The sequence below is a fragment of the Protopterus annectens genome, chromosome 16.part0, assembly GCF_019279795.1.
Source record: "Protopterus annectens isolate FY-2018-M chromosome 16.part0, PAN1.0, whole genome shotgun sequence".
NCBI classification, from domain to species: Eukaryota; Metazoa; Chordata; order Ceratodontiformes; family Protopteridae; genus Protopterus; species Protopterus annectens.
Window position 1 is genome coordinate 373,177,939 of NC_056750.1, and position 27,782 is coordinate 373,205,720.

At 40.5% G+C, this 27,782-nt stretch overlaps 1 protein-coding gene across 4 annotated transcripts in view; it reads right to left on the minus strand.

Moving 5' to 3' along the window:
• FUT7 (fucosyltransferase 7) overlaps positions 1-27,782 on the minus strand; it is a 376,157-nt gene that overhangs the window by 65,751 nt on the left and 282,624 nt on the right. The gene's annotated exons all lie outside the window — the stretch shown is intronic.

Consider the following 27,782-nt stretch of genomic DNA (forward strand, 5'->3'; position numbering starts at 1 on the left):
GGACACCAGTATTAAAAGATGAGCAAGTGGAGAGCCATTTAACTGATTGTAGCCGGTTAGATCAGTAACTAGAGAACTAAGTGACTGTTGCACTGGAAAAGCCTGAAGCAGACATTCTTGAGAATAATTTGGTATGTGGGACTGTATTGGAAGCTTTAGAGAGATCTTAAAAGAGGGAAGAAACTAAATTGTTGTTATCTCTAGCTTTAATGATGTGGTCCAAAAAACATAGCAAGGGCAGTTGTGCTATGATCTGGGTGAAAGCCATCCTGGATAGAGGTGAATAGATGTTCTTGGAGTAAGTATTGTAAAATTGTTTATGAATGCATATTTCTAAGATCTTGGAAAGATGGTGCGATGCCCCTGCACTGGCCCAGTAATCAAGGAGCCTCAATCCTCACCACTGGCAACAGTGGAGAATGTACACACTGGGAGGATGACAAGTACACACACAGTAAAGTGCAGTTTCCACTTAAGAGCACACAGAGATCACAGTCAGTCATGGACTAGTTTCTCACTCTTTCTCCAGATCCCCAATAAGACTCCCCATTGGCACAGCTATAGGGTTGAGATCTCAGCTGAGTGGCCAAGCCAAAACCTCCAGCACCCTCTCTGTCCACCAGTACTTCATGTTCCTGCCCAAGTAGCTGACACACACACAATTTGAGATTTGATTTATTTACAAACACACACCTGGGAAAGGCTGGCGAAGGTTTAATAGCTATGACCCCTTCTGCCCAAACTATAAGGTAGTTCCAGCTGCCACCAGCCAACTCTTTAGCAGCTACTCTAAGGCCCTTAACAAAGGGTGTCCAATCCTACTGTGTAATGTTACTAATAATCCAAATGGTAGTCTGACCAAGAGGAGGCTATTTAGAAGTAGCCTGTACAGTGTCACCATATAGATATGCAAGTACTCTCAGACCTTAAATATGTCTCACATATATCAGCCACAAAGATAGGTTTAAATATATTTAATAATAAATAGTAAAAGAATAAGACAATACTCAGTAAGTAATCAGTTACTTCAGAGTTCAAAATCACAAGAAATATTTAAAGCAACATTGCAGGACAGTCTCAAATAAATAAAGAAAACATCTAAGCTATACTTTACTGTATTTCTATCTGAATCTAAAAGAGTTAGTATGCCCTAAAAACTTACTTACAAAAGGGCAAGTGCAGAAGGTGGTGATGAATTTATGTTCTTGTTAGGTCAAAGACAAAATGCAAAATGTACAGTCTCTCTCTGACAGAGTACTTAAATCAATATCAAATATTACTACTGGGTTAGCTTGGATACCATCACTTTTTGTCACCTGACTTTTAGTTCCCAAGCTAAACCCCCTTTGTCAGAAACTAACAGAATTTAACATCTTTGTGTGAAACATACATAGCCTTCAGATGTTTGCTCAGAGCTGTGCAGCTGCTAGTAAGTCATAAAGCAATACATCACTTCTGGATCTCAAACTTAGTAATTACTTCTCTTCCAAGACAATAAAAAAAATTGTAGCTCTAGACATTGTGTCTGCTACTGAAATGAAATTCAAAACAAGTTAATTTGAACTATTTTCTTGAAGTTTTGCAAGTTAACTCTGTATTTTCTAGTTTCTACTGTTAAAACCATATGCATTTGCACAGGTATATAGTTTATATACATTTCTGTTTTTTCCAGTAGAGTACACTGTGGACACATCCTTGACACTCACTAATGTACAAACCCTGTTCAACACACACTTCTGTACCTGTAGTTTAATATACATGTAACCTATAGTTCTAATGCATTTGTAAGACAAGCATATGAATCATGTTGATATTCGTAAATGACATATGATTATTTACAAATTTCCAGATAGCTGGGCTGGCAGTATTGCCTATGTCACAGATGTGAACAAGATTGCAAATGGTCTGAAGTTTATTTCAGTGGGATTTCCTCCTGTACGAAGAGGAATGATGTGATTTTTTTCCAGAGAGATGGAACAAATGGATTGATTGATCAAGATAGAGAATGGGTAAGCAATAAAGAGGGTAGCAATCTTTAGGTATTCATATGGGAGACTGTCTACAGAGGGTGAGCAGGGCTTAAGGTTGTGTAATAAAGATTGTTTAATAAATTGTTTATATAGGAAATATGGACATATTTTAGGTTGAAAATGACACTGATAGAGCTTTAAAGTTTGTCAGGGGTGGCAGGATTCTGTATGGAGTTTTGGGTGAGGATGGCTATTGAATCTATAAAGTGGGAGTTAAATTTAGAAGTCTGAAAAGTGAGAGTTAAATTTAGAAGCAGTTTCTAAGGGTGAGATGTCTGGAGAAGGATTATAGGTACTAGGAATTCCAGGGTGTAATATTTTCTTGATAGTGGACCAAACATTTGGGGGGTTGTATATTTGGTTATCCTGTGAGTTGAAATAATATCTCTTATCAGCAGTAACTTATTTTTTTGTCATGTTTCAAAGTTGTTTGTAGGTCTGTAGGTGAGCTTAAGATTTGTATTTCTGCCAGTTTCTCCAAGAGTTGTCTCTCTTATACATTAGTTTTCTACTAGAAGGGGATAGTCAGGGTGACTGGGTGAATTTAATTCTCTTTTTTCTTACAGGAGTGAGGCTATTGAGAATGTCAAAAAATATTGTATTAAATTTTAGAACACCATTATCCAGTGGTAGGGAATAGAGGTTGGACCAATTAATGTTATTAAGGATGTTGTTAAAGATCTTGGAATTGAAATTTGAGAGGTTATGGCAGTCTTGTTTGATATGGTGAGTTGCTAGTCTCTGAACATAGGTGGGATGGTGATCACTGAGGGAGTTTGGAAGGGTTTTTAGAGAGTCTTAAAAGGTTTGTATTTGAAACTAGGATCCACTCCGGAGTAGTCCCAGTGTTATTAGCTTTGTTGAAGTGAGTATGGGAGGTTATGAGTTGTTTGAAACCATAAAGATTGATACAAGTGGAAGGGTATCCTGATGTGAAGGTTTGCCAATTAATATTGGCATCACCAAGAATTATTATTTCATGAGAAATAGAACTAGATACTCAGTGTAGGATGTCGCCCAGAATAGGGATGTTATTTCCTGGAGGAATTAATAGGGCAATTATACATAGTGTTTTATGCTCACTTAATTTACAGTCAGAGACAAGGATCTCAAGCCAAAGGAATTTAGGTAGAAAATAGAAGAAGGAGAGACAGAAATATGGTTAGAAAACATGATTGCTTCACCACCACCTTTTTTATTTAATCTGTCAGAGCGGATGATAGTATAGCCAGGGGGAGAATTTCAGAGCCTTTTATATGTGGTTTGAGCCAAGTTTCTGTAAGAATAATAATGCCTGGGGAGTAATGAGTGATTCAGGAATGTAATTCAGAGACTTGCTCAATATACTTTGAATATTCATGGATATGATTTTCATATTTATAGTAGTTGTTGTCACAGTTGAAGAGGGAGTGGGTGGAGAAGATAAGCAGTCAGGACCTGGATTTGGGTGGAGCTTTCCATAAAATATGTTTTTTTACAGTATGCATACACTAGTGAGGGTTTAAGTATGTTAGTATTAAATTTAAATTTTTCCTTATATGGGTTGAGAAAAGGGTTAATAATTTTATATCTGAAAATGAGATGGGGGTAAGCCAAATAATCTAGAAGCAATACACAAAACACCATCACAAGCTTTATTAGTCAACTACATGGAAAAGTGACCTCAGTCCCCTCCCTACCCTGGGTATACCTGTCTGATATTCTATCTACTGACCCTCAAAGTGATTCAAGGATTGCTGTCTAGCCAAGGATGAGAGGAAACCAACAAAAGTAGAAAAACACCATCACAAACTTTATTAGTCAACTACATGGAAAGGTGACCTCAACCCCCCTATCCTGAATATATTTGCTGATATTCTATCTACTGATCCTCAAAGTGATACAAGGATTGCTGTCTAGCCAAGGATGTGAGGAAACCAACAAAAGTAGAAAAACACCATAACAAGCTTTGTGTGTGTGTCCCAATTGCTTCTTCCTCACCTGGTATTAAAAGCTTTTGTTTTTGTGCAAATTAATCCAGGTTGTGGCATGCACATGTATTTCTCGGCTCACTAACCCCCCATCATGACCACCTTTCTTCTACCACCACTGAGTATGCATCTCTCTCCCTAGTCTCTGTATCACTTTGACACCTAACTCACTTCAGGAAAGTGTGCTAAAGACCAAGACTTTGCTGCCTCTGTCCTCTCTTTTTTAAATCAAGGGTTCACTTCATACCTTATCAACATCTGGCTTTACTCACCTAGTTTCTCCACTCTAGTCCCAAGTAGGCAACAAACTCACATTTCAGTTTTTGGAGTTTTGTTCACCAGACAATATATGGTTTCCATTTTACCAAAATGATCTCATACAGCACTGTCAGCTTTTATCATATATTATTTCCTTCAAATTTAACAATACCTGTGGAGATAGTTTTTTTTTTCTCAGTTTTGTCTCTGAAATTCATGACTGCTTGCAGGCCAGTGCATCCCACTTCTTTCACCCTCTGCTTCGCTCCAGGCTCACTCCACTCCCTTACACTACCCCCATTCTCACCCACCCCCTCTTTCCCTAGATTGCTACCAAAAAAACACACACCCTTCTACCTCCAGCCAATACAACACCTGCCTCAATCCCCTGCCCTTCCCCTCACCTCCACACCACACCTTTTCAACCATCCACTATATCGGACCTTAACTCCTTGCTAGCCAGTACTCTCCTACTCCACCTATACCTCTTGCATAGCTCCACCTCCCTCCACTCATACACCATCATTCTCCTTCAATCACCTACTCTCCCTCTATTCTCTTCCAACAGCTACACCCACACATATGGAGCCATTAGCTCAAAGCTCTACAACACAACTACCTTTCTTCTCCTACCTTTCAAACATTTACCCACACATAGGACTTACTCTTAACTCAAAGATATGTAAAACCTACCAATAAATTCAGACAACTCACTCTATACAATATAACACAAATTAAATGTCAGGCTGACATCCACCCCAACCCAGGCACTCTCATCCACTCCCCTCATTACCAAACCATTTCCCTACCCAGCCCTCCACCAATCTCTCCCCAACATACTACTAACCACCACCGCTTCTCCCACTTCCAAAGACCAGCAACACAGACCTAGTCTTTATAAACTTTAACCTCCATAGTATCATAAATAAAATTACTGAATTCCATGCAACCCTTAACTCCCACTTACCTGGCATTGCAGCAATAACCAAAACCTGGCCAAAGACCCACATCAAAGACAAGGAAATTATTACAAATGGATATAACATAACTAGATTAGACAGACCAAACAAAAGGGGCAGTGGTGTTGCTATTATGTATAAAGACACATTCAAACTGGAACTATTAAACTGTGCCCCTCCTGACCTATCTAACTCCAAAATCCTAGCAACATGCCTAGTAATAAACCCTAACAAATTTATTATTATCATAACCACCTACCTCCCCCCCAGAAACAACCTTCTCATAATTGAGAATCTACTCACCTGGGCATCAACTAATTTCAGCCAGGAAACCTTTACCCTGGGTGATTTTAATTTGGATTGGCATTCCTGCAACACCGTCAGCCCCTCCAATTTCCTAAATCTCTTCAATTTACCCCAAACCATATCTGTCTGACCTGTCTAGATAAAGACTATAAAAAGCAGCCCACACTAGATTGGATACTAACTAAGAAACACAATCTAGGTTATTTAGCAGGCTGCGTCCAGACTCCTTCAGTGACCAGTCACCTACCTTCCTGTACAGAAAACGAGCTCAGACACAAACCAACACAATATATAAATTTATCAAAAACAAAATAAACTTTTCCCCCTCCACTTTCAACCATCTTCTTCAGCAAAGTAACTGGTCACCTCTTAGAAACCTCCCACTTGATCAGGCAGTCCTTTACTTCAACAATACCTTTCTTAGGGTCTATATTACATTGATGAGTGCTTAAATGTTCGAATCTCTAAAGGTCGACCTGTAGAGATCGAACATTTAAGTGTTTGAAAGTGTAATAAAACAAAGAAAAAAAAGGTAAACTGAAAGGGCTTTAGCAGAGGGGCAAGCCCCCCCTGCACCCCCCACACCCCCCTACTTAAATATACCAACTCCGAGATCACACTTCAGTGCATGGCAGAGTGGAAACAGGAAATTTCCCATTCCCTACACTGTAGCTCGATCTTGGAGTTGGTATATTTAAGTAGCGGGGTGTGTGTTGGGTGCATGGGGGACTTGCCCCCCTGCTTACACCCTTTAGGTTTTTTTTGTTTTACTTTTATTTATTTATTTTTTTAATTTTTAAAGATATTCAAACACTTAACTGTTCAATCTCTAAAGGTCGACCTTTAGAGATTCGAACATTTAAGCGTTCGTTTATCTAATATAGACCCCTTTCTTAAAATACTCAACAATCTAGCACCCACAAAAAAAATAAGAGCAACAACTAGGCATATACCTTGGCTATCTAAAGATACCCTACCACTGCTAAAGCAAAGAGACAGGGCATGGTCCACTTACCACACTACCAAGAATAACACAGACCACACAACATATCACAGCTACGTAACCAGACTAAGAGACAGATAAAAATAGATAAGCAAAACTATTTCCTTTCAGATCAGCAAACCCACCAATTTCACCCCAGAAAATTTTGGCAAAACATTAACAATCATCTCAACCCAGGTTATAGCCCCCCTCCACCCACCAACTCCAAGGTTTCAGACCCAATAGCTACACAATTTTATACCCACTTCATTAACTCAATCACATCTCTTCTTGGTAATCCGACTAATCAGCCTCTCACTGTACCCCTTCCTTCTTCTGACTCCCCCATCCCTTTCTCTTTCACCGCAATCCAAACTACATAAAATCTCTCCTTTCCAAACTCAAACCCTGCTATCTAGCAGCTGATAAATTGCCTAATGAAGTCCTTAATATTGCTGCCCCCTCAATCGCCTACCCCATATCAGTCCTAATCAACATTCTATCTCTAAACAATATGTACCCTACCTATGGAAAATATCCCACATCATTCCCCTACACAAAGGCAGCCCCTCTAAGGATCTAACTAACTACTGTCCCATAGCCATACTCTCCCCTCTTGCCAAAATCTTAGAAAAAATGCATTCACTCCCAACTCCTTTCCCACCTCCTTAATCACAAACTCCTCTCCCCCACTCAACACGGCTTTAGGCCAAAACATAGTACCAGTACTGTCCTGCTGTCTTTCATAAACACCATTCAATATCTTATAAACAGAGGCCAAATGGTCTCTCCATATTCCTTGACATGTCAGAAGCCTCTGACACCCTCTCCCACCAAATCCTACTAGATAAACTATCATCCCATGGCCTCAACACAGCAGCCCTGTCCTGGTTCCATAGTTATCTCTCTAACCATCAGCAAGCCACCAAATGGGAGAACACCCTGTTCCCCCTTCTACCCATCACTGTTGATGTACCCCAAAGATCCATACTTGACCCCCTTCTCTTTACAATTTTTTCTAACAACCTCAGCTCTTCAACCCAACTAGCCTCCATAGTCCAATATGCAGACGACTCTACATTTATCTGTACAGCCCCACCCCACCCCACCCCCAAGACCTACAAACAAAAATGCAGAAATCTTTCCAGGACATAGAAAACTACCTCACTAGTCATCAACTCATATTTAACCCCAACAAAACCAAGTTAATTGTCTTCAATTACAATAAACCAAACATGTCTGACTCCACTTTCTATCCTTTCCACAAATGGAAGCAAAATAGATCCCACCGGTCAAGCCAAACTTCTAGGTGTCACAATCGATGATAACCTAAGGTCTGACACCCACATCTCCCTCACCATCCAAACTTGGCACCCTTTACAGAATTAAACCTCACCTTACTGACAAAGCCAGACTAGCCACTGCCCACACACATCTACTCTCCACCCTCTTCTATGGCTCCCTAGTATTTACAAACATCCATAAATCTGACCTAAATAATCTGGAATCATGCTACAACAAAATCACCAAGTTTACCACAGGCCACCCTTAGAGAACCCACCACTGCTCTGTACTCTCTCAACTTAAATGGTTAGAACTACCAAACCTTCTAACATTTAACCAACTGTCCATAGCCCACAATATAATTCACAAACCGAACAACTGCCCAGCACTCACCAATCTAGTCCAACCCAACAGCAGTCCTAGAGCTGCAAGATCCTCAAATAAACTATTGTTAAAGATTACCCAAGCCCACAACACACAGGGCACTGCCCTTTTTTCCCATAAACTTGCCAAACTGTGGAACATTCTTCCTCAACCTATGGCTAACCCCACAGCATTCATGAGTTTAAAAACCTCCTTAAGGAACATCTAGCAAAACACTGGCTCTGCACCTGCCATACTCCTGGTTAAGCTACCTACTACTCCCTTACATTACCATAAACTAGTTCATTCTCACAGCTACAACTATTAACTGCTGAAGGCTACCTTGATTCTACACTCAGTTTCAGTTAGCAATGTATGCACATATACTGCTTTGTCTTTAACTGTTATGTAGACTGCATTTCTCTATCTTGCAATTACTATATCACACATATATAGCAAGGCTATGGAGTGCATCATCACGGAACTCATTAACAAAGACATTGGGAATCTCCAAACACTTGACCCGACCCAGTTCAGCTTTGTTAAGGGCAGATCATGCCTACTAAACCTGGTTGACTTCTTTGAGACAGTCATCAAGTCCATAGATGAGGGGAAGGTAGTTCACACAGCCTACCTTGACCTCTCCAAGGCTTTTGACACCATTCCCCATTCGGAAATTATAGACAAACTCACCAGCCTGAACATAAACTACTACGTCACAAGATGGGTTGCCAACTGGCTTACAGACAGAACTCACACGGTAAGAATAGCGGGATCCAGGTCCGACTCTAAACCAGTCACAAGTGGTGTCCCACAAGGCTCGGTCCTGGGACCCCTACTGTTCGGCATATACTTTTCAGAAGTACAGGCAAACACAGGAGGACTATGGCTAACCATGTTCGTCAATGACTGCAAACTGGGAGCCATAACTGATTCTCCGGCTAACACGGACATTCTCCAAAAGGGCCTTATTGAGACGGACACCTGGTGTCAAAGTCATGGTCTCAAGCTATATGCCAAAAAATGCATAGTCATCATGTCTGGGAAAAACAAAACACCCATGAATAGGTTCATAGGTTCATAGGTTCATACTAGGCTATCTGCCCGAGGGCATTTACAAGCCTAGCCCATAGTTTTGTGGCTTACGCCACCCCTTTAGTATGGGGAACTATACCCATTATTTTGCTGTGCCTCTGTTGAGCAGTGACACTGAGGTAATCCCTGGGGTATATCTGCGATCTCCCATCCATTGGTCAAGATTTCTCTTGAACAAGGCCAACCGGGATTTTATTCCACAGCATAGGGAGTCTTTGGGTGATGAATCTATCCCTCCAGCGGCCCTATTAATAACCGTGAAGTCTCCGCCCTTGTGGCTCTGACGGATCTAGATTTTTGAGGTGAAGCATATTCATCAAATCTGGGTTTGACATGGCCTTGTATGTTAGGCAAAGGTCACCTCTGAGCAAGCGTTACTGAATAGAGCTGGAGTTCTTTCAGTCGGGCAGCATAGGACAGATGTTTGAGACCCTTTATCCTTTTGGTGAGGAACTTTTGTGGCCTCTCCAGCTGCTGCAAGTGTCGGGTCAGATACATTCATGGGGCATTGTACTCAATCATTGGTCTGATGAGTGATGAGTATAGGGAGACTATGACCTCCCTTGATCTAGATGAGAATCCCTTCATGATAAGGTGGGCAATGTAGAAGGTCTTCCTAACTACTTTAGCTACATGGGTGTCGAATGACAGACTACTATCAACCTGGGTCCCCAGGTCCCTGATAACTTCTTCTATGCTCAGTGGATTGCCACCTATTTGGTAGCTAGGGGTAACCTTGTTTTCCCGAAGGGTATGACTATGCATTTTTTGGCATTTAACTTTAGGCCATGGCTCTGGCACCAGTTATCCGTTTCTGTGAGACCCTTCTGAAGGATATCTGTGTCAGATGTGTTTTCCACTATGGAGTTTGCAGTCATCTGCAAACTTTGTCAGCCATAACCCTCCTGTGTTTGCTTGTACTTGAAAAGTAGATGCCAAACAAGAGTGGGCCCAGGACTGAGCCCTGTGGTACACCACTTGTGACAGGCTTTGAGTCTGACATGGCGCCAGCAACTCTGACCCTGTGGGTTCTGTCACTCAGCCAGTTTGCAACCCATCTTGTGATGTATGGGTTAACATTTAAGCTGATGAGTTTTTCAATGATACCCGAGTGGGGTATTGTATCAAGGCCTTCGCCAGATCGAGGTAGGCTGTATGGACTGCCTTTCCCTCATCAATGGCTTTGGTGACTGTTTCAAAAAGTCAACCAAGTTTAGAAGGCATGATCTGCCTTTGACAAAGCCAAACTGGGATGGATCCAAAGTCTGCAAATTCCTATGTCTTTATTTATGAGGTCCATTATGATCCTCTCCATGGCTTTGCAGATAAGGCTTGTCAAGCTAATGGGCGGTAATTTCCAGGGTCGGTGGAGGCGCCGCTTTGTGAAGTGGGACCACAGTTGCAGTATCCAGAGGTAAGACTATGCTTAAACAGCTGTCCTAGCTCTGGGTTTAATTCCTCGGTGGGTTCATGGAGCACACAGCCGGGGACACCATCAGGTCCCATGGATGCTGTGTTTTTGCTTTGGAGAGAGCAGTTCTCACTTGGGCGTTGGAGATGTTTGGGGGCTGCAATCGCTTGGTATAGATATCTCTCCTTTTGGGGAGGGAGAAGTTTGCACTGAACCTGTCAGCCAGTATGTTGGCAATGTCTGTAGGATCAGTAATCTTCACATCATTTTGAACTAGTTCTGAGCATATCTGGGAGGTTCCTCCCAGGTTTCTAACATAGCTAAAGAAGGCCTTATGATTGTCTTTTGAGTCTTTAGCTATTTTTCTCTCAAAATTTGCTTTGGATGATTTTATGAGAGCTCTTAGTTTTTACTTATAGTGATCAAGGGTGTCTTACCTTTTAAGGATTTTGCTCTATCTTGTAGTAGCTTCCTCCTTTTGTTGTAGAGTTTGTTTATGGCTGGGGTCCACCAGACTGGGCCTTGCCTTTGGTACAAAGAGTCTTTGTTTTGCTTGGGATTGCCTTATCCATGCAGTCCTGCAGGTGCTGGTAGAAGGCATTTGTAAGTGATTCAGCGGCTTGAGTACTGTTTTCCGCCGGCTCGGGGCCTTAAAGGAGACCACACTAGTCTTTAGAAGTGTGAAGTCGCTTCGAGAAGTTCTTTACTGTGGTCTTTTATTTCAGGTGGGGGTGGGATGAGGACCTCCAGCGAGATTAGTTTGTGATCTGATCTCACCAGTGAGGGGTATACTTCGGTGTTGAACATTGTGCTCCCATGTTCGTGATGATGAGATCAAGTATGTTTTCTCCTCTTGTGGGGATGGTGACTAGTTGTTCCATGGCATTTGAGTTTATGAATTCCAGGAACTTTTGGGCTAGGGTATTTGGGCTTGAGTAGTGTTCCCAGTCTATATTAGGGTAATTGAAGTCACCTAGTATGATGGTGTTTGGTGATACATTTAACCCTCTAGTGTTTTCAGGAAGGCCATGTGAGGTTCCTGAGTTTGTGAGGGTGGCCTGTAACATGCTACAATTTGCAGAGCAGTCTTGCCTATGGTTAATTGCACCTGGATGGTCTCCGATGCATCGTGCGTTGCCACCAGTCTTGAGGTGTGGGTGTCTTTGATGAATATGGATACCCCCTCCTTTCTTGGTATTGTCTTTTGGTGCGGGCATGATAAGAGGTAAAACCTGATAGTGCTGGGGTGCTCTCAGGAGCCTTGAACCAGGTTTCTGTCACTGCACAGACATCGATGTTCTCCATACTGAGAAGGGCTTCTGGCATTGAGCAGCATTACCCTTAGTTTTTTTCCTTTTTGTGTTCTAGGGTGGTAGGTTTAGAATTTGAGCCTTGCCTAAAAAGGCACTATGGGGTGGCAAGAGCCTTTGCCAATATCCGGAATCCCAGGGTGCAAGCGTCGCTGAGAAGCAGCGTGGCTTGTCCAGCATGTCATCCCAGGCAGACAGACATTGGATCCCCTTTGAATGACACCAGAGTTTAAGCCAATTGTTAAAGCTGATCATCTTATCTCTGTATTGTGGCATCATTCTTGGTGAAGGTAGGATACTGCTCAAGGTCAGGGTCATACCTGCCTGGGCTACATAATCAGAGAGCTCCTCAATGTCTCTTTTCATGTAGTCAGTTACACCAGCGTGGACAATGACTGAGTCGTATTTGTACCTGCTGTTGAGAGACCTGAGTGCTTGCGTTATGTGGCGGATTCTAGCACCCGACAGGCAGCTTACTGTGACCTTCTCCTTACTCAGTCTGGTGAGCGGGACGTCAGTGTGTCTGACTATGGAGTCACCAATGACTAGTGTGTCTGGCATTGTGTTTGGCCTTAAGGGCTGTGACTGTTTGACACTCTGACTGTGAGGTCTATGTGTTGCAGGTGTTGTGTTCTGAGGTGGTGGTTGTTTGGGTGTCTGCTTTGGTGGCCTCTGCTGTTTTGGTAGATTTTTGATCAGAGCCGCCGAGTATGTCTTACCACATAGGTCTTACCACATAGGTCGCAGCCCCCTTAATACAGAAGAGGTAATAAGAGATCTGGGGACCCAGGTAGATAGTAATCTTTCCTTTGACAATCATATTGCCAAAGTAGTTAGGAAATCCTTCTATGTTGCCCATCTAATTACTAAAGGGTTAGAAATAAAGAGGTTATAGTGCCCCTCTACTCGTCACTCATCAGACTCATCATAGAGTACAATGCCCCATTTGGGATTTACCTCACAAGACACTTCCAACCTGGAAAGACCACAAAAGTACCTCACCAAGAGGATTACTGGTCTCAAACATATGTTCTATGCAGCCCGACTGGAAAAACTCCAGCTGTACTCAGTGGCATATCGCTTACTCAGAGGTGATCTCTGCCTGACTTACAAAGCCATGTCCAACTCAGAATTGATGGACATGCTTTACCTAAAGAAATCCAAGTCACTGCGAGCCACTCGCTCTAGTGAGCTAAACCTCACCACAACAATAAATAGAACATGCTGGAGGGATAGACTCCTGTCACAGAGACTCCCCATGCTTTGGAACAAAATTCCTAACTACATTAGGCAGAGTCTGTCACTAACACTCTTCAACAGAAGCCTTGACGAGTGGATGGGTAACAGAAAATACACCCCTGGGATCACTTCATTGGCTCTTCTTGACAGAGGCTCAGTTAATTAATCAATGGGGTGGTGAAAGCTGACACACTCTGGCTAGGCTTATAAATGCCCTCGGGAAGATAGCCTAGTACCTACCTATGAACCTATGAACCCTGTTCTCACTATTAACTCATGCAGCCAGTTTTTATCACTAACTGTGCCATTTTTTGTTAAATGTGTTAATTTATTTGTTAATTATTTGCTAATTATTGTTATATAACTAATTTCATTACTGACTTGCTTTGTACATTGTTGATTAAGACATGTTCAATTTGATTGTTTAACACTGTCTATTTGTTTATATGGAGCTTTTCTCCCCAAGCCTCTGCTGAAAATGGACCTCATGCCCGGTCGGACATTACCCAGTAAATAAGCAAAATAAATAAAATAGTGATAGTGACCATCTCACAAGTGGCATAATCAGTGTGAGTAAGGGTTGGGAATTGAGAAGTAGGTGCAGTAGGTGTCATATAGCATGTCAGGTATGATAGTAGTAGGTGTAGATGTGTGGCTAGAAAGATGAGGAGCATATTTGGTGTGTATTAGAAACAAGAGTCTTGAAGACAATGCTGGAGAACAGATGGTATATATATATATATATATATATATATATATATATATATATATATATATATATATATATATATATATATAATTACACTATAGAAGGAAATAAAAAGAATTAAAAGAATTAAAAAAAAAATAAAAATATTTAGACCAGAATTTGAATAGGTATGTAGAATATGGGATGCTAAGAATATGAAGCAGAGAGGAGGCTGAAAGGAGAAGAAAGAGGACAGCTGCAGAGATATAACATATACAAAGAAGAAAAATGCTAAAAAGGAGTATAATAGAAGGCAATAGTAGGTGTAAACAATCAAATGGAGTCTGAGAAGTGCTGGGCAAGAGTGGTATAACTAGATAGGTGGAGCCTCAAGGGTGGAGATATGAATAGCATGATTTGAGTAGTGGGTGTTAGTGACAGATGAGGGATAGCAGAATGATAGGTTGCTTGGATAGGAAGAGGAGGAGTTATGCACAGGAAGAGGAGTGTTTTGTGTAGGTATAAAATTAGGGGTAGTGGGTGTGGGTGAGATATGGGGGGGTAGTGTATGGTAGGGTAGGGGAGCAGAGTGAGCCCGAGAGAAGTGGGCTGCACCAGCTGAAATGGCAAAGAAGTATGGAAGGGGAGAAAAAAACTATCTGTAGATTTAGATGTAGCAAGGTAAGAAGTCTTATGTGGTAGAAAGTGTAAAAATGTAATACTACTAGAAAATCTGTTAGGAGAAAGAGCAAGATAACAAATAATAGCAGGAGGTGCAATGCTACAGAGTCGTAGTAATTATATGTGGGTTAGCAGAAAGAGTTTCAAAGCAGGGGTTAACCAGGTGCAGGTGTAGTTAGTAGAAAAGCCTGCCTAAAGAGATACTACGTACTGCAGTTTATTACTTTTGTTATGTTTCAGTAATGGAAAGGTCAATATTTACATGTTACAGACAGCGAATGCTTTGAAAGTTATAGGGAAAGACAGATTTACACCGCAGCAAAGTACAAGTAAGGTAGAGTATGATAAGGCATGTAAAGTGGGGGAGGACTTTTGCAGTGGGCATATAGCATAGAATAGACAAGAAGGATGGGGGCTCAAGAGAAGGCCACATCTTCCAGTATAAAGAAAATGACCAGGAAACTTGTTAGTTCTAGTGGGAGTGTATGCTCTCTACAGATGACCCTGCCCCATTTATTACAGAGGAATAGGATAGCTGTGTTAGGCATGACAGTAAATAACATATATTATTAATATGCCTCCCTCTCATAGTCCTTATTAGGGTAATCTTCAGTCTTGCATGTTGTTTGCTGGACAATGATGGTTTGATTGATGCCAGTTCAGTGTTATAGGTGAGGAAAGAGATAGTCAAAATAAGACAGAGAGGGTTTGGCTAAAAATAAGAACAAACAGGAAAAATACAAATTAGATAAAGGCAAGGGTGATATGAGAGTAAAATTAAGTTACAGTTGACATACAATTAGTTGAGAACAAAGAGTAAAAAGGCATTAAGTCTGTATTAGGTGATTCAAAACTCTGAAATACTGTCTGCAGGACTTAAAGCACAACTGCCAGATAGTAACCTCAGTGGTCGTTTGGCATTAGAAACTCACAAAATGGTTAATACTTTTCAACTCATTTACCATTTGCATATTGTTAAGAATACATTAATGATGTGTAGTACTGCATCTTGTGAACTAACATGCATAGGAAAACAAGCAAGTTAATGTATGAAATAATTCAAAATAAATCCAGGCTCCCATTCTAGTACCTGTTAAAAAATCCCCCATTTCATTCATTCATATTTTTTGAATACCCCCTTTTTCCTTACACACTGTTGTACGGGAGCCACATCATATCCCAGAAACCAAAAGGCATAAGGCAAAGAACTAGCCTTGGGTGTGACACTAGTCCATCACAGGACACACACATGCACATCACACAGATACACTACAATGGGTGAGTTAGGTGCTTGCCAATTCACCTACCTCCTGATCTTAAGGATGTGGTAAGAAACAGCAGCACCCTGCAAAAGCCGATATGGACACATTGAGGAAATACATACTCATACAGACAGCATCCCATTTGGGAAATGACCCAGGGAACCAAGCACCGTCAGGCAAAGATACTAATAACTGCAAACATATTCTTTTAACAACTAAAAAACCAAACCACCAACCAGGGTAGAGAAAACAAACAAATCCAAAACCCAGTGGACACAGAAACATACAACAGAAACTTAAATTGCATAGGACAAAAAATCAACCATAAGTTTAGTGTTTTTATTCCTTCCTTCCTTTTATTAATGGAACTTCATCAGTTTTCTGGAGTGAATGACTCGAGACATACCTCTCTGGACTATATTGATGAGAGACATGACAGAACTCTCTGATTATTTGTCCCAGACAGGAATGTCCCTAGCCCTAAGCAGTATCCTACCCTCACCTAGGATGATGCACAATATAAACAAAAAATGATTGACTTCAACAATTGGCTCAGCATCTGGTGTCAGTACAGGGGGATCCAGTATCTGTCAGCCTGGGATGATATGGTAGATAGACCTTGCTGCTTTGCTAGAGATGGTCTGCACCTGTCCCCCTCTAGGCTTTTGGAAACTAACAATGGCCCTTGCCTCCCCCATAGTGCCATTTTTAGGCAATGTCAAAACAACAAATTTTCCAGTGTAACAAAATCTAACTGAGACAAACTTAGGGTCATGCTGCTTAATGCTAGGAGTTTAAGCACAATACTGCACTCCCTGGAAGCACTCCTCATTTTGGGGGATGCTGATGTCTGTACAGTTACCAAGACATGGTTTAAGGCCACTGAGAGCACCCTGGCTGTGCTAGGCTGCAATACTTTCCACATGTTCAGGCCTCAAAATGAGCATGAAGGAACCAGAGGTGGAGATGTATCCATCTTCATTAAAGCCAAATACACTTTGAGACTGGTCAAACAGCATGACTGTCTCAAACTACACCATGTCCAATTAAGTATTGGGAAAGTACCATACCACATGATTGCTAGCTATAGATCCCCCACCATGAACCAGGATAAGCATACCACCTACCTCAGTTTACTGGAATACCTCATCATACAGACCAACACCTTAGTCATGGGAAATTTCAACTATCTTTCCAAAGACTGGGGGGGGGGCATATACAAGCAAAAACATGCTCACCTAGAGGTTCCTGGATTTTGTTAAGAGAAATGTTCTGCAACAGATAGTCTACACCCCCACTAGGGGCTTTAATGTTCTGGACATAGTACTCACCATCATGGCGGGGGGGGGGCACTTTACTTCCCCATGTGTGATGCCCTCCCTGGTCTCATTTGAAGTAACTGCTGGAACTGACACTCTTACAGGAACAAAAATTGTAAAAAAAACTTTACCAAAGCTAACTACAGCCTACTAAGTGATGGTATAAACATCTTCATACCACACAGAATTGCAGACATCAATGATCACTGTGCAGAAGTGTATGCAAATGCCCTGTACAAACACTTACAGTAAGTGACTGCATAAACTCTGCTGTACCTAACCGAATCAAAACCAAATCTTCCCATAACAACAAGCCACAGTGGTGGACTTCAGGTATAAACAGATTATATATTAAGAGGAAGAAACTGTTGTCCAAAAGCAAGAGGAATATCACTCTGCAGAAGAAGAGTTCCCTCCTAAGCCTAAACAAGAAAATCAGAAATCTTTAAAGTCTTCTAAAGCAAATTACAAAACTAAAATTGCATCTCTAGCCATGGATAATCATAAGGCATTCTTTAACTACGTTCAAAGTCTGAAAAGGAATGTATCAAACTGGTTGTAGATAGGATTACTCATACTACACCAGAAGATATCGCCAAGCTCCTAGCTGACAGAGTCAATGTAAACTTCACCCTCAATCCCCACCTACCATATCCCAAATCATACATGAGACCAGAATGCTGCCTAGTATCTCTAGAGAACAGGTCATCTCAGTGCTTGCTAACGCCAAAAACATAGCCTCAATGGGACAAGATAATATTCCAGGTTGTTTACTAAATAATCTAAAACAAGACTTAGAGGACCCACTTAGCATTCTCCTTAAACATAGGCTGAGAACTGTTATGTTCCTGCAGAATGAAGAACAGCAGCAGTAATCCCCATGCACAAAGAGGGGACATAAACTGACCCCAGGAGCTACAGACCCATAAGTCTAACCAGCCTCATCTGCAAGGCCATGAAAAGAATGTTCATGGACCTTATTAACAACGACATAGGTGACCTCCAAACACTGGACCCAACCCAGTTTGGTTTTGTTAAGGGTAGATCACACTTATTAAACCTGGTAGGCTTCTTTCAGGAAGTCACCAAATCCATGGACAAAGGTAAGACAGTGCACACAGCCTATCTTGATCTTGCCAAGGTTTCAACACAATTTCTCACTCTGGCATCATTGAGAAACTCTCCCAGATAGGGAATAACGATTACATTACTAGATGGGTAGCCAATTAGCAAACTGACAAAATACACTCTGTCAAAATTGGTGACTCCACCTCCACCAGTAGACCCATCACCAGTGGAGTACCACAGGGTTCTGTGTTGGACCCCTTACTGTTTGGCATTTGTTTCTCAGAAGTTCAGGCCAAAGTAGATGGCCTTTAGCTCGCCAGGTTCTTTGATGACTGCAAACTGGGAGCAATCATTGAGTCCCCCAATGATGTCATCATATTACAAGAATGACTAACACAAACAAATAATTGGTGCCAAAGCCATGGTCTAAAACTACATGAAAAAATGCATTATTAATCCCTTTGGCAAAACAGAATTCCCTACAAATTACAATATTGACAGCAGCCCCCTGAGTTCCAACCCAGTGGTGTGAGACTTGGGAACACAGGTTGATATCAATCTGAACTTTGACCAGTATGATTCCACAGTGGTAATGAAAGCCTTCTGTGCAGTGTACCTCATAAGCAAGGGCATAGCATCCAGGTCAAGCGATGTTATAACTCCCCCTGTATTCAACCCTCATCAGACCACTAATAGAATATAATGCACCCTTTGGCATGTACGTCACCAGACACCTGCAGCAGCTGCACAGCCCTCAAAGGTTTCTCACTAAGAAAATGCAGTGACTACAAATCATGACCTATGTGGACAGGCTGAAAGCCCTGTCACTTTACACTGTATCTTATAGGCTGCTGAGAGGCGACTTGTGCCTGGCCTATAGTGTAATCTCCATCCGCAAGTCAAATTGCACAAGAGTCACTCAGTCTAGGGATCTCAACCTAGCTTGTGACATTAACAGAACATACTGGAGTTACAGATATGTCTCCCAGAGATTGCCTCTTATCTGTAATAGACTTCCTATTCATGTAAAACAGAGATCCTCACTGACCTTATTCAAATCCAAACTAGATAATTGGATGGGAGAATGCAAATTCACCCCTGAGATGGCACCCATGTCCCTCATGGACAGGGGTAGCCAGTGTTGCTCATAGACCCACTCTGCTCATAAATACGTTCAACAAACTACCGAAAAAGAACAAATGGAGATTATTGGGATTAACATGGCTAGGGTTGTAAAGGCTGTAGAGAAACTAGCCTAGTAACCTCAGATGAACTTATGAAGTCATGTATGGTTGTTGGTATTGATGTGCATCTAAAATCTTACTCTCTCTCCCCACTTCTTGAATTTCCCTGCAGATTCATCATCATCCCTTTCCACTTTGAATTGTAACTTTCTGCTTATGTTATGTATATATGCCTTAATTGTATAGCTTTAAATTTTCCTTTAAATCAGGCAATCCTAAACCAACTTGTTCTACTGTAATTATCAACTTATCACACTTAACCCTTACCCTCTTCCCCTACAGATAAATTCCTTCAACTCTTTGCTAATTATTGTCCACAGCTTCTCCCCTGGTTGATAAAATTTGCCTGATATGCTTATAAAACTAAAGGCAGTAAAAACATTTTCACTGCTTGTATCTTACTATCCATATCCATAAACAAGAGTTTCCATTTTTTCAGTTTTTGTATTATCTTTTTAGTCTCTTCCCACATATCCTTAGCTGCCATAACAAAAACCTTTTAATCCATACTCCTAAATACTTCATCTTATCACATTCCCATAAATATGGGTATTGCTGAACCAATTCATGTTTGTGTACAAAATTTATAGCTATAGCCTTTGTTTTATTTGTATGACTTTCATATCTGAAAAGACTTGAAACTGTTTCAAAATGTTTCACAACACTGAGATATCCTTTTCTGGATTTATCAGGTACAAAATAATATCATCTGCAAATAAAGCCAACTTTTCTTGATTATCATATCAAATATATTCTTGATTTTTTGAGTCCCTTATTTTCTTTGCCAAATGTTCTAAATAAAAAGCAAATAACAAAGGGGAAAGAGGACTCCCCTGACTGGCTCCTCTGTGCAGACACGACTTATCAAAGAGGAGCTCTCCCACTTTAATTCATGCCTCCAATCTTTCACACATCAGGAATGCAAATGCTTCCATTGCCCTACTCATAAAATCCCAGCTTACTATGTTGAATACTTTCTCTGCATCAAAACCCAACAACGACAGCAAAAATTCTTACATTTTGCTTCCCTGTAGATCATTATTGTTGTATCAATGTTGTTAAATGTTTGCCTCCCCTCCACAAACCCACATCGATTCATATCTATCAATTTTGGCAGCATCTTTGTCATTATTTTAGCTATTATAGGCATAAACACTTAATAATAATGGTTTAAAATTGAAACTGGTATACATGAAGCTGAGTCTAATGGGTCTTTACCATGTTTAGGTATTACAGCCACCGCAGCATTCTTCAAAGATTTTGGTGATTCCTCACATTTTAAAATACTTTTAAACAAAACCTTCAAGATATTTATCCTGTTTTTTCACTCCTAACCTCCAAATGTCCACATGAATATCATCTGTTCCTGGAGGCTTTCTTGCAGATTAATTATACATCACCATTTTTATCTCATCTCCTCATATTTTAATTGTTGAGCCTCGTCTACCTCTAACCTTGGCATACTTAAGACTTCCAAAAATATTTCCATTTGTCCTATTTCTTGATTTCCACATTTCTCTGCTTTATACAAATTTTCATAACATTTCTGAAGTATCACTAATACCTGTACAGGATTTATGGTTATTCTTCTTGTCATAGACTCCTTAAGTCTGGTGTCAACCCTTTCTACTTTCTGTTCTCATTGTGCTAAATATTTTTGCACTCTGGAGTTATTATCAAAACACAGCTGTTTAACAGCAATCTTTCTAAACGTATGCATATTATCCAGATTCTCCCTTATTTTCTCTTTATCGTTATGCAAGTGAGCCACTTCTGGTTCTGTATAGCATGGGCCTGGGAGATGAAACATTTACAGGTTATCTGTGTCCATGAGAGACATAGTGGTCAAATCAGGGATGAACTTCAGGTTTCCCATCCAGTTGTCCAAGTTGCACTTGAATTGGGTTAGGGAGTAACTCTGCTTCACATGGATGGGGAGCCTGTTCCATAGACAGAGTAGTCTCTGGGATACATGCCTATCTTTCCAGCAGGTCCTATTTATATCACAGACAAGGTTTAAGTCTTTAGAATGGGTAATTCTGGTGCTGTTTGTTTTGTGGATATGCAGGAGAACCATCAGAGTGGGGTCTGACAACACCCTGTATGCCAGGCATAGATCTCCCTCAAAAACCTGTAGGAGACAGAATGCAAGGATATGGCCTTGACATGGTCTGCAGAGGACATTTTACTTACTCCCTATATTCTATTACTGAGAAACCTCTTTGGATGTTCCAATTGTTGGATATGCCTGGTAAGGAACATACCAAAGGGGCATTGTACTCAATGATAGGTCTGACTAATGCTGAATGCAGTGGAACAATGACTTCCTTGAACTTAGATGCTATATCTTTATTTATAAGTTGCGCAACATAGAATGATTCCCTCACCACTGTAGACACATGATGGTTAAAGGCTAGATTACTATCTATGTGTGTCCCTAAGTCCCTGACTACATGATCAGCTCTAAGGGATGTGTTGTCAATATGATAGTTACCAGGGATGGATGACTTTGCAAAGGATACTATTATGCATTTCTTGGCATTTAGTTTTAGTCCATGGCTCTGACACCAGTTGTTTGTCTGTGTCAGCCCCTCCTAGAGAACATTTGTATCAGTGTGAGATTCAATGACAGCTCCTAATTTGCAATCATCTGCAAATTTAGTCAGCCAGAGACCACTGACATTGGTCTTGACTTCTGAGAAGTAAATGCCAAAAAGGAGCAGTCCAAGGACTAATCCCTGAGGGACTCCACTTGTGACTGACCTCTTTGTAGATGTGGACTCCTCAATTCTAACTTCCTGGGTCCTGTCTGTGAGTCAGTTGGCTATCCACTGGGTGACATATGGTTTTGTATTTAACCTCCTGATTTTCCAGCAATGCCTGAGTGGGATATTGTGTCAAATGCCTTGGCCAGGTCAAGGCAGGCAGTGTGAACAATTTTACTCTCATCCATTGCCTTGGTGATCTTCTCAAAGAAGTCAACTAGGCTGAGTAGGCAAGATCTGCGCTTGACAAAACCAAACTGGATTGGGTCCAGTGTCAGGATGTTTACTGTATCTCTATTGATCATCTCCATGATAATTCTTTCTATGGCTTTACATATAAGACTAGTGAGACTTATGGGTCTGTAGTTTCCAGGGTCTGCAGATGGCTCACCTTTGTGCAGAGGGATAACAGTTGCCTTTCTCCATTCATGAGGCATGAAGCCTGTTTGAAGGCTACAGTTAAATAGTAATTTCAATGGCCCTGATAGGTCATGTTTCATGCTATTTACAAGGCATCATGGGATATTGTCCAGGCCCATTGATGCAGTGTTCCTGATCTTAGAGACAGGATTAAGGGCCTGTTCCCTAGTGATAGTAGGGGGAGTTATAGTTGATGATATTTCCTGAGGGGACATTAAGGAGGAGAGAGGGGTAAAGTCAGAGCTGAATTTATCAGCCAGGAGGTTTGCTATGTCTTCTGGCTCAGTATAGGTGGCTCCATTTACCATGAGCTCTACAAGCAATTGTGTATTACCTTTGAGGTTGCGGACATAGCTAAAGAATGCTTTGTGGTTGTCCTTGGCCTGGGAGGCCAAACTTACCTCAACTTTGGCCTTGGTAAACTTTATTTGTCCTCTGAGTTGTTTGTTTAGTTTGATTAGAGTGTTTTTTATCCTGCTGGGTGCTACAACTCCTAATTTTTGCCATGATTTTCTTCCTCCTGTTATACAGCCTTTTTTTTGTGATTCCACCAGGGTGGCTTGTTTTTGAGTTAGTTCTGTACTTCTTCCTGGTGGGTACAGTGGTCTCTATGTGGCTATTAACATGCTTGTGCAGGGTTTCTGGGAACAGTTCTGCATAGACAGTAGTGTTCTTGGGGTTTATGGGGGCTTGAAATTTTGCCAGGTTCTGACTTAATAGCAGAATTAAGAGAGAAAAAAAAGTAAGAATAGTTCCTGAATATTCCAGGTTTAGCTGGGGGTCCAGGATTTATTTTACTTCAAAGGAGACCATTTTGTGGTCTGACCTTACCAGGTAAGGCAGTACAGTAGGGGGTGCCCAGCAGTCTTCCATATTAGTGAGGACCAGATCCAGTATGGTTGCACCCCTGGTTGGTGTATTGACTATCTGGTCTAGGGTGTTTGTGTTTACAAATTCTACTAATCTCTGTGAATGTAAGTTTGGTGTTGTACAGGATTCTTAGTTAATAGTGGGGTAATTAAAGTCACCAATAAATATGGTATTGGATTGGATAGTTAGCGTTTCTAATAAGTTTAAATATGTGGTATGGGTTTCCTGGGTCATAGAGGGAAACCTATAGCTTGCAAGGAAGTGGTGTTGGATTTTACCTATGGTGATTTAAACATGGAGCAGCTCAAGTGCATTGCCCTGTTTGTCCAGCCTTGGAATATATTTATTTTTGATGTAAATAGAGACACCTCCACCTTTAGTCCGTGCCTGTGAAGTAGCTGGCCTCAGTGTGTGGAAGGCATTATAACCTTGCATTGTTGGTGTGCTCTCTGTGGCTTTAAACCTTGTCTCAGTGGCCACACAGACATCAGCATTCTTTAGGGTAAAGAGAACTTCTAGGAAGTGGAGGTTTTTTTTTTGTTTAGACACCTAGCACTGAGCAGTAATACCTTTAGATTTTCTTGGTTTTGATTTGCTATTGGCATTGCCTAAAAAAAGCACTATGGGGGAAGACAGTGTTTTATCTAATATTTGAAAGCCTAGAGGGGAGAAGTGCAGACCATCCCTGGCATGAATCATCTTTTGTTTATTGCAAGGCTGTCTTAATGAATCGTGATAATTATTTTTCAGCTGTTTCTCTGCTTTTAAATGATGATACTGCCTTTAAAGTTATCACTAGAACTGATGTAAAAAATGGTATAAGTTATGTGAACATGGTTGTGTATGAGCTGCAGCTTAATAATGACATAGATATTGATCTTTTTAACTATTTTACAGTACCTTGTCCTCTGATTCCACATTTATATGGGATCCCTAAGATTCATAAATCCCTGGAAAATCCACCCATGAGACCGATTGTCTCTGGAGGTGGTTGGGTTACTGAACCCATATCAGTTTATTTGCATAGGCAATTAGAAGTTTATTTACCTAAATGTAGTTCTATTCTAAAGGATACTTGTGATTTACTGTCAAAGCTACGGGTATGGTATAATAATGTAAAAACTGATTTAAATACCAATAAATATTATTTAGTGATATCATGTCCCTTTTCACAGTTATCCCCAATGATGTGGGAATAGAACTACTTAAAGAATTTTTGTCTTCTCAACCTAGTCCTGACCATAGGCTCATTAGCAATATCTGTTGCCTTATGGATGTAGTTCTGAGGAACAATGTGTTTATGTTTAATAATACCTTATTTCTTCAGTTAACAGTAGCTATGGGCACATCCGTAGCAAATACTTACGCTAATTTAGTGCTTTACCAATGGGAATGCAATTATTTGTTTAATGCACAAAATCTATTTCTTAGTAACATTAGTTTCTATCAGCGATTTGTATTGTCTACTAATATGGAATGGTACTTTGGATGATTTGAATATTTTCATTGATTATTTAAATTCTAGTACTAATTTTTTGAAATTTAAAATGGATGTGTCTGACAGCAGCATATGTTTTTTAGATGTCAAACTGCAATTGAATGATGGCATATTAAACACTAGTATTTATAGAAAGGATGTTAGTAATGGAAGATAATCACAGTAGTATGCACGCCACATGTCTTTAAAGGTGTAGCAAAATCTCAATTTATTAGAGCAAGTAGACTAACTACTGATAATACTACATTTGTTTCACAACTTGATAATATGGCAGAGGACTTTTCTAGTGGATATGATATGAATTTATTATCCAAGCTTAAATCTGATGTAATGGAAGCTAGGCAGACCTCACTTATACCAACTTTTTTGGAAGATAGGTCAAGCCTCACAGATAGTCAGTGTAATAACACCATTACTCAACATGAAATAAGGTCACAACTTTTAATGGTAGGTCAAGTTCAATTAGACAAATTATTAACAGGAACTGGCCCATTCTGATGGCATTGGATGAACTAAAAACTATATTGGGCACCAAGCCACATTTTACATATAAAAATATGAGGACGATTAAAAGTTTACTCTGTTATAAAGATTTTTATAGACCCTGTTATACACAATTGGCTGCTAAAACTGGTACTTTCCATGTTTTAACTGTGTTGCCTGTGCTTACATCTTAGGGAATGGTAGTAATATTTTCACTCATCCTGCCAATGGACAAGTATTTAATTTTAAAATTACAGCTACTTATAACACCACTTTTGTGGTTTATTTGGCTACCTGCATCTCATGCAGTTCATTTTACGTGGGAAAAACAATACGTAATCTTAAGGAACGTGTTATAGACCATAATTCTGAAATTAGGAGAAATTGTGACAATAATGCACTATGTAAACATATTAAAACTTGTGGTGAAACACATACATTTAAGTTTAGAGTGATTGATGTTCTATGTCCAAATGAAAGAGGTGGTGATGTCAACAACCGCCTTGAGCTCAAAGAATTTGAATGGATATTGAGATTAGCTGCTGACACTCATCCTGGTTTAAATAGCACTGTCAGTTTAAAACCTGTGTTAGTTTAATATTGTAAAGTAAATATTTTATACTGTGTATCTACACATCTTTTAATATATTTATATGTATATGTCTTTAATTTTTAAGTTGTTTTCTGTCACATGATTTCATTTGGCTGCTGGTCATGTGATTTTAGACCTGTATTTAAGCTTCTAGAGTTTAGTGTTTGAATGTATTAGTATTGAAGAAGGGTTATGCCCGAAAGCTCTGCTTTTTATTAAACTGGTTTTCTCTGCAAGTTTTCTCTTTAGATTATTTACACTCACATGGACTACGACTGAGTCATATTGGTAACTGTGGTCCAATGATCTGAGTGCATGTGTAATATGGCAGATTCTAGCCCCTGATAATTAACTGACCGTAACTTTCTCCTTACTTAACCTGATAAGAGGGACATCAGTGTGTCTCACGATGGAGTCTCCAGTAAATAGAATGTTGGAATGTGTGGTAGCTTGTTTTATGGGCTTAGAGGTAGAGGCTCCATGAGATGTAGCTCAGTGTGTTGATGTGGGTGTTGTGTTGAAGGAGCTCTTTTGGGGCTGCTGTGGGTATTTTTTATGTTTACTTCATCTAGGAGGTCTTTGTGGTTTAGGAAGGTTTCATGTAAGTGCCACAGCATATGTGGATCGATATGTCTGCTTTGAATTGTGTGTGATGAGTGCAGTGTGTGTACTACTGACAACCTTATTGACATTAGGAGTACTTTTATGTGAGAGCTTTGCCTCCAGTGACATTGTATAAATACATCTCTCACATACCGTATTGGTTTGTTTGAGAATTAAGTGGTTGTCAGTAAACATGAGGCAAGTTCTACATTGCCTCAGAATGTCTATATACATCAAGGTGGTAACGGAGACAGTAAGAAAGTTCATATCCATGGCAGTAGGCCCTTTTTTACATGAATAGACAGTTGGTGTGAGAATATCAATCATTGTCAGGAGTATCTGGTTTGCAACTATGTGGACAGTGCTTGTCAGTGCAAACTAGGTGTCCTGTGTGCAACTCAGTATTGGAGAAACTTCAATTTTGCTTCTACAGGAAAACTGTCACTCAAGGTGTCTGAGTCTGTACAGAGCACTGCCAAAGACTTGAGAGGAAACTTATACATAGACACTGAAAAATTAAGGATGAAGTATTTAGGCAGATATTCTAAAGTTAGAAACAAGTCAAGCAGTACTTACTGAAAACAAAGAATTAGCTTGTCAAGAATGATGAAAAGAGGGGAGTCACATGAATGGCTACTGCCTGGCTACTGCAAATGCTCTTCTCACCACAGCTTCACTCTGTTGAGATATAATGCTCCTTTGCTTCTTCCCTTATCAGAGGCAAAATGTTATCACCAATCCCAAGAAGAGAAGCAGGCCGCAGCCTGTTTGGTGATCCACAGTCTTGTCCCAGATGAAGCAAGGGTCTGTAGGCTTGTAGCCTTTTTCTGGTAGATGCCTTGAATAGCAACCAGACCAATCAGGAACGTTAAGCACAGACACTCACTCTCAGGAATCAATGCATTCTGCTCCTTCTCTCACCAGGACCAGAATATAAGCACAGATTCCAAGCTGTCACCTATAAAGCAGTTATTAGGCTTTATGGTGATCAGCAGTCTCCAGGAAATAATGTCCCTGTGCTCCTTGTCTCACCAGGAGAAAACAGAAGCACTAATCCCAAGATATAAACAGGTCCACAAACA